Raw genomic sequence first — 8,561 nt, 5'->3', positions numbered from 1 at the left:
AGTATGGATAATCAAATAAAAAGTTGCTTCAGTCTAGGTGTTCATCTTGAAATATTACTAAAAATATTCAAAGTATTCTTATGTTTACTTCAAAAAAAAAATCAGTGAAGGTTTTGTAGAAAAAAGGAAATGCGTGACCATTTTTATAATATACTAAAAAAGCCATGTACTTGCAAAAAAAGTATGAACTATCAATCCGACGGCTGAAGGCATATAGTAGATTGTGTATATATGGCCTATAGCAGAAGCTTTGATCATGTTGATAATTTAGATGCCTACGAAATTTGTGTAACAAATGCAGGTTTAGACTTAATCATTCATCATGAGACTGGGTTAAGTTTAACCTCCATTTATGTGTAGATGTAAGAGAGTCAACCTAATGTGAACAACAATAGCAATTGAAGTTGTGGATTGGCGTAGCAAAATATCTGAAGTGGCGTTTTCTTGCTCTTTGTCTCTCAAATCAGACAAGTTATGGCATTGAAAGTAAAACACGAACTAGGGAAAGATTGCATCTGCTGTCTGCATATGAAGAGAGCTCCAAAGCGGCCCCTGAAGAGCCCAGAAACAGACTCCTTTCTCCCGTTTCCTCACAAGACACACTGGGTAGCAGATGGGGCTTCATTCCCCGAGGAGGAAGTAAAGGGGGGAGAGGAGAGGATGATGGGGGAAAGGGGGGTCCAAACACCTACAGCATTCCCCTCTCCTCTGTCTTTCTCCAAGCTAAAGGAATCTAGGCCAGACTCACAGAAAAAAGAGAGTGAAGTGGACAAGGCCTTTTCAGGGCATTGTGGGAATAAAGGTATTACGCCAGAGGCTGACGGATCTTTCCGGGCCGACTTAGGACAGTGATCCAGATCTAATTGAATTTGACAATCAGTAATTCTATAGAACTCTACCTGAAAACTGTACCAACTGATGAAGCAGAGCAGTAACCAAGCTCTATAAATAAAAGTAGGATATATACATATATACTACATTACCTGCATATATACAGTGTTTTTTTTTTTTTCATAGTATATATATATATATATATATATATATATATATATATATATTAAAGGGATAATTCACCCAAAAATGAAAATTCTGTCATTAATTACTCACCCTCATGTTGTTCCAAACCTGTAAGACCTCCGTTCATCTTCGGAACACAAATTAAGATATTTTTGATGGAATCCGAGAGCTCTCTTACCCTCCCATAGACAGCAAGGGTCCTTAAATGATCAAGGCTCAGAAACATAGAGATCGGTTGAATCGGTTCAGCCGTAATTTTTCGAAGATACGAGAATACTTTTTGTGTGCAAAGAAAACTAAAATAACTTTATTCAACAATTCTTCCCCTCCGCATCACCCTATATAGCGCCTTTTTGGAGAGTATCACATATGTAAACCATATATGCTGTTCTATGCCAGCTGCGCCACGCGGATACGTTGTTTACGTTCTTTACGCTTTGATCTGAACGAAAACAACGTAGAAAACCTATCTGCATGGTGCAACTGACACAGAACAGCATACTTCAGGTGCACCTCAATCATCTCCCTAACTCGTGAATCAGTACATAGTGTACACGAATTCGGTCACTGGTAAGTTCCCTGACTCACTGCACGTTAGGTCAGTGATCACTCGAATTCCAGTGACATGATTACATACAGCATCAACGAACAACATAGTAGAACGTCATCACTGCAATTAAACAACAGACAGGACCAGTCGAATTTTTATATTATTTTTTAATTCTCTTTAAACACATCATTCTGTTACATGTTCTTACAACATTTAAGTCGAATATTAATTATAAATGTTAATTAGATGTGTTCAATTCCTGTCTAGCAATGTGTGTTTCTGTTGAAATATACAAAAAAAAACGGTTTGTCTTTTCAAATCTTAAATTTCACATCATCTGGTAAGGGCAGGGTGACCAAACGTTTTCTGGTAAAGAAATGTTAACCAAAAGATTATTTCCGGTAAGGGAGCATTGTGAGCGCCGATGCTCCCTAGTTTTTGTGGTGCATTGTGGGATTTTTCAGGGAGCGAACATTACAGTGCACTGGAAGGATTTCGTGATTGAGACAGCCCTTAAATTGGCCGACTCCCGGATCAGTGCTCTGACTACTGAACAAGCGAGCTGACTGAGACGCATCCATGTTTACGCATGTGATACTCTCCAAAATGGTGCCAGGATGACACGGGTGAAGAATTGTTGAATAAAGTTGTTATTTTGGTTTTCTTTCCACACAAAAAGTATTCTTGTAGCTCTGTAAAATTCTGGTTGAACCCCTGATGTCACATGGATTATGTTACTGATCTTCTTGTGTTTCTGAGCCTTGATCGCGGTAGGACCCTTGCTGTCTATGGGAGGGTCAGAGAGCTCCCGGAATGCATCAAAAATATCTTAATTTGTGTTCTGAAGATGAAAGGAGGTCTTATGGGTTTGTAATGACAACATTTTCATTGTTGGCTGAACTATCCCTTTAAATCATAACTTCTATTGTAAAGTGAAAAGTGCTGTAAAAATAAATTTGACTCAACTTGACACTCCAGATACTATTTTGAAAAAGAATTTGGTTACTGTTACTACAAGAAAAACTGATCATGGATCATTACACAAAATGGCAAACATCTGTAGAATCACTGGTTGTAAAAACAAAGACATCTGCACAGCTGAATGTGGTTTGAGAAACCAAAGCACAACCAAAACAATGTTCTTCCACAAGCTATGTAATGTAGCTTTAGAGGTACTTCAGGGCTTATTTCTCTGGCTCAAAAATAATGCAGGATTTTGTTATTAGACAGTCACCAGAGACATGTCAGACATTGTATGCTGTTAAAAATCATTTTCTTAGTGTTTTGTCTTGATTTTCAGTAAAATCAAGCTACATTTACTTGACATAATGCCATGATGAGAAGTCTTTTTTTTCCCCAAAGGACAATTCTGACTTCAGAACAATTCAGAATTGTGAGATATAAAGTCTGAATTGTAAGATACTTTTAATTCATTGGTAGAGAGGGAAAAAATGCAAGATGTAGAGTCAAAATTTAGAAATTGTGTGTTTACGTGGATGGGGGAGGGGGAACAGAATTGGGAGATCTAAAGTCTGAATTTAGAGAAAAAAAAAGTATTCACACAAATACAAAATAATAATAATAAAAAAATAAACTATAATTGGTCACATTACAGGTTACATTATGTTGGCAATAAACACACACACACCTAATTCAATGCTTTACAAAATGATGGAGACACACGCATGCCATCTAACGTGAACATTAAGTCAACCTCCTCCTGTTCAAAACCTCCTGACTTCATTCCACTTACATTTCCTTGCAGGACATTGATAGCAGTTAAACTCTGAGAGGATTAGACTTAACCCCTTTAGTTCCAGGCCAGTGAGCAATCATTTGAAGTGGAGTGTTCTTGCATTTCTGCGTTTAATGTTTGACAGGGCATTCCCGTGATGTGTTCTGGGTCTCAGACACAGATAATCCTGTGCACTTTAATTATAAAGCGCCAGCCTTTGGTCTCTGCTGCTGAGCGTAGGTGGGTAAGATCAGAAACAGCTTCTGAAGGACAGGGCTGTGTCCTTCTTGTTTGCTCTCAAATCTAAAGCAATGTTCGCTGTTTATTGCTCATACTCAGGGTTAGTTTTTTGGACAAACTGACAGATACTAAACAACTTTCAAGTGGATATACTGTGCCAATAGCTGAGGATTCAAATTCAAGATTCCTAACCAAAACGGATTACTATTCAGTTTTATTTAAATAAGTGATAATAAGTGGTAAAACAACATGGATTGATGCGGTGGAGCAGGGGTGTCAGGTCTGGACAGTGGCTGAAGTGCAAAGGTCAGCTAGCCAGTTCAGGTTCTGAATAGATAAAAATGCATTAACAATCATGCACAGCTTTTAATGGACACTTCTGTACTAAGTACAAATAATGTAGAAGGCCTGAAAACAATCCGCAGCAAACATATAAATCTGACTCAGTCGACATTCAAACATTACTCCAATGCAACACTGACTTCATTAAGTTTAGAAATGCATTTAAAGTGAAGCAAAAACACAAATTAAGGATACAGTTTATAATAGTAAAAATAAATAATTGCCACTTTTTTATCTTGCAACTGCAAGTTTAAATCTCACAATTCTTTTCAACAAAAGAAGTTATATAGTGTACCTTTAACAAGTGGATCGACAAAAGACAATGGACCTCTTGTGACTGTGAAATTTCACTATGTGACAGCACATATAATTCATATTTATTCATACCTTTGACCAGAGACTTTGACTCCTCTGTGACAGAAAGCTGTAAAACACACAAACACCTGAAACAAGAGATGCAGAAATCAAAAATGAAATACATTTATATCATGTTCAAAACCTTATTTTTCACATTCCTTTAATGAAGGCAGCTCATCAGTTTACGCTATCATTACAATTGTACGAGTTCACAAGAACTGCTAACGAACTGTCTGAAATGTCACGTATGATGAGGGAGTCAAAACCCTGACATTGAAATCTGCTGCAGCTCTGTTTGTTAGAGATGCACACAGATCATTAGAGGTTGGAGGTCTTAACTGTGTCTTTAAGGCCACTGAAGCGTAGGGACAGTTTGTTCACTTCACACCCCTTCATTAGCCCAATGTGCCCTCATTTCTGCAGCAATTGTCCCTACAGTTTGGCACGAAGTCCTGGATAGATGAGGTCATATTGCACTCATTTCAACACAAATGTATGGATGTAAAGAGAACCATATCGAAAATGTTTGAAGAATGTTGTGAAATATTATTCCAATTTAAAATGAGTGTTTTCTATTTTAATATATATTTAAAATGTAATTTATTCCTGTGATGCAAAGCTGAATTTTCAGCATCATTACTCTAGTCTTCAGTGTCACATTATCCTTCAGAAACCACGTTAATATGCCGTTTTACTGCTCATTAAACATTACTGATTATTGACAATGTTGAAAACAACTTTGCCATTTACTTTTGTGGAAACCATGATGATAGGTTTTTTCCTGATTATTTGAAATAGAAGTCTTTAGTAACAAAATAAATAGCTTTACTCTCACTTTGGATTAATTTAATACATCCATGCTTATATCACGAAATAGCTCAGAAAAGTGAATTTAGTTCTGGGAAAAGCTCTAACTTCTTTTGTTTGCTGATGCCACTTTTTTTCTGTTTTGTGACTAATTGCAATGAAATTTAAGACATTTTTGTGTGACTCTATAGTGTCTAAAACTGTTTATAGACCCCTTCAATGTTTGTAAACATTCGGTTGCTAGGTTATGTGCGCGCGCAGCATGGAGTGATGGGAAATGTCGCGGCTAATAGACCGGCATATTGTGTCAAGTTATGCACTGTCTTTGCCACCACAGGAACGGGAACAGTACCATAACAAACTTGTTTTAGTTAATGGCAATTGTCTGCCTGATCCCGAGCTCATAACAGAATGGGTAGACAACGTTAGCAAGTGGCCAGATATTCACTGGCCCGCCATATACAGCTATCTGGTGGACAAGCCGAGTGTTTACACGGGAGAAAAACTAAGAGCCTACAAATCGTTAGACGCTTATAATTACGTAGTCTGTGGGCATGTCCAGACGGTTTTATATAGCGATATAGGCGATGACTTTTGTGTGTTAAAAGCGGAGGTTTTACCGAGCCAGCGCCAAGGGAAAAACACCTCTATGTACCAAGCCTGGGTTGTGATCAACAAGCGGGAAGGCTACATCCATACTGCAAATTGCACCTGCATGGCAGGGTAACGTTAAGTATTTACCACTGGAGACGGATGCACTGTAGACTGATTTCCTTGACGTGATGGTTTTATTTCCCTAGAAAACTGTCACGACCTACTAATCACTTATACCCTGCATCCGTCGCCTTTCCTCTAGGGTAGCTACTGCTGAACTAAACGTGTGTCTGTCATTCCACCAGTTAGCTCGGAGATGCGTGGAAATCACGTCAGTGCGTGATGAGGTCAAAAAAAATAAAAAAATAGCTTGCAGCCACAGATGTCGTCTGTTTTTTTGAAAAGGGTGAGATCCTGCAGGAATCCTGAAAAACTTGACTCCACAACTGGTGCGATTTGCACAGTCCACAACACAACAAATAGGCATTTTGACGAAAAAATTAGGCTTGTTTGAGATGCGCCTCGCCTCGCCTCGCCTGAAATGTAGGCGAGAGTAGGCGGCTGCAGTGAGGGGAGGAGTGAAATAAACGCAGTCAAGACGGACAGTTCTGAGCTCTCGAAGTGGAACAGATACCTACGAGATCAAAGGCAGATATCGCGTTATTCTCACTCACGTGCTGTGTTGCTAATAAACATGATATAATTTCAGTTCTGTTGCTTTTTATATGAAAATAAATATGATGAACAAGACACTCAAGGTGCTTGCTATTTAATTCCATACGAAAGCCGTATTTATCATCCGTTTTTACTTTAATACAAACATGTATTTTAGATTTTTATAGAAATATGACAACAATCACATATCTCACACATATATCGCACTGTAATAGTGTTTGGGAAGATTCATGAATATTTTAAAAAAATATTATATATAATAAATATAATAAATAAAATATTTTAGAAGAGAACGCAGCATCACAGTTGTCTGAACCAATGAGCTTTAAGCTGTGTCGTCAGTCAATTGTTTCCCATCATGCTTTTGATCAGCGCAGTCGGTGGAGAGCCACTGCACTCGACTGCTCAATCCGACACAGCCGCCTCGCCGTCGCGAGAGTTTTTCGGCACACGTCAGCATGACATCAGAGCAAGGCGGACGTAACTCGGACACTTTTCTAACCGGCATGCATCTCGCGGTGATCGGTAGTGATCGGTTCTGCGCAGATTTTGCTCATCTCAAACAAGCCTATTATCTGGTTAACGTTAACACACGATTGAACGTTCTGACCCCGACATGCGCACTACGCACTTCGAATTTTCATGTGACGTCAACCGTGAAGGGGTCTTATAGATGCCTTAGAGAGAGTTTCTTTTTTGTGTCTGCCATGTGACTGTGCCCTCCGGTGTCCTGAGAGGCTGCGGGATGCAGACATCTCCCCTGCTGTACGCTTTAATGCCTGGGGGGCATAGGGACACCGGGGCCCCTGGCAGCTGGAGCTGAGAAAGACTCAGATGGGGCCCGTCTAAGCAGCCACTCTGGGACAAGAGACAGAGGAGAAGCCAGAGAGAGGAGATGATGGTAAAACACCTTGAGAGGAAACTGGCAGACAGGAAAAGAGCAGCCAGAGTATTCCCCAGACACACATATTTAAAGACAGATGCATTCATTAAAGAAATATATGGATGTGCAGTGTATACATGATGTAGATGTATAGAGTGACCCATATAAAGCAGTGGAGGTGGAAAAAAAGTAAAAGAAATATATCAAATAAGATGCAGAAAGAGTCGCCACTTTGTTGTCCTTGTCATTTTCACTCACTTTCAGGCCAAATGAAACAAAACAAAACAAACAAACAAAAAAAAAAACATTTGTTAACATGTGAGAGATTTGAGATCAGGATGTCTTCAGGGAGGAACTGATCCTAGCCCCTTTAGGTCTCTGAGGGAAAGGAAAGAGAAAGACACAAGAGAAATAAGAATCCCCAAGGCTGAACGTTTTTGTTGTAAAGTCCTAAAGGAATCTGGGTTATCTCCTGGGATGAGCTCAGAAACTTAACCTCATTTATAAACACAGGCACAGATGTTCGTTGTACAGTCACATCTACTGGAGAACTGATGGTGGAAATCCAGACACCGTTAACTCAATATTAATTTAAATGATGTAATTCAGCAATTTGCAGCAAAATGCATACATAAAAATAAATGAGAATGGAACTTAAAGACTGATTTATAAATGGAAAAACATTTAACATTTAACATTTTTAGCACTGAGTAGCGATTCCATTTAAATATTTACATCATGAGGGCTTTATGATAGCATAATTTCCCATTTTCTTCCTAAAAGTTCAGGATTTATGCTGAGAAATTGCACAGCTATGTAAGTTCTTAATTTATTAACCACTAGAGGGAGGAAAAAGACTTCATTCAATGACAAAAAAACAGTAGCCTATGGAAACATATTTCGTTGTATCTATAAAAAGCAAGAAACTCTTTAAGACATAAGTCTTTTGAATACCAACTATCTTCAGGCTAAATACATTTTTATGTAAACTCTGCTAGGCATACTGAAGAGGAAAAAAAACGTGAAAACAGAGGTAATTTCCGCTCAGGGCTCAGAACCTGAAACACATAAAATACGCTGGAAAGAGGAAAGAAACCTTCAGGCAGTGGGTCAGGAGGCCTGGAAATCCTTACATTAACTGGCTTACTAGCTTTTGACAAATGTTTTTTCTTCATCAAATTTTTTGATTGCCTTCTGCAGGGCATCTTACTGCATACGGCTGTTCAGCAGACATGCACTGGGACATCTGATATTACAGTATCTCCAATAAGAATCCACTAGAGTCACGTCACTGGAGGTAAACACATGAAGCTGCAGTTTTGCCTTAAGTATTAGATGCCAGGTTGAATTCACTTCACTCA

The sequence above is a fragment of the Cyprinus carpio genome, chromosome B7 (assembly GCF_018340385.1).
Source record: "Cyprinus carpio isolate SPL01 chromosome B7, ASM1834038v1, whole genome shotgun sequence".
Lineage (NCBI taxonomy): Eukaryota > Metazoa > Chordata > Actinopteri > Cypriniformes > Cyprinidae > Cyprinus > Cyprinus carpio.
This window is presented reverse-complemented; position numbering follows the sequence as displayed.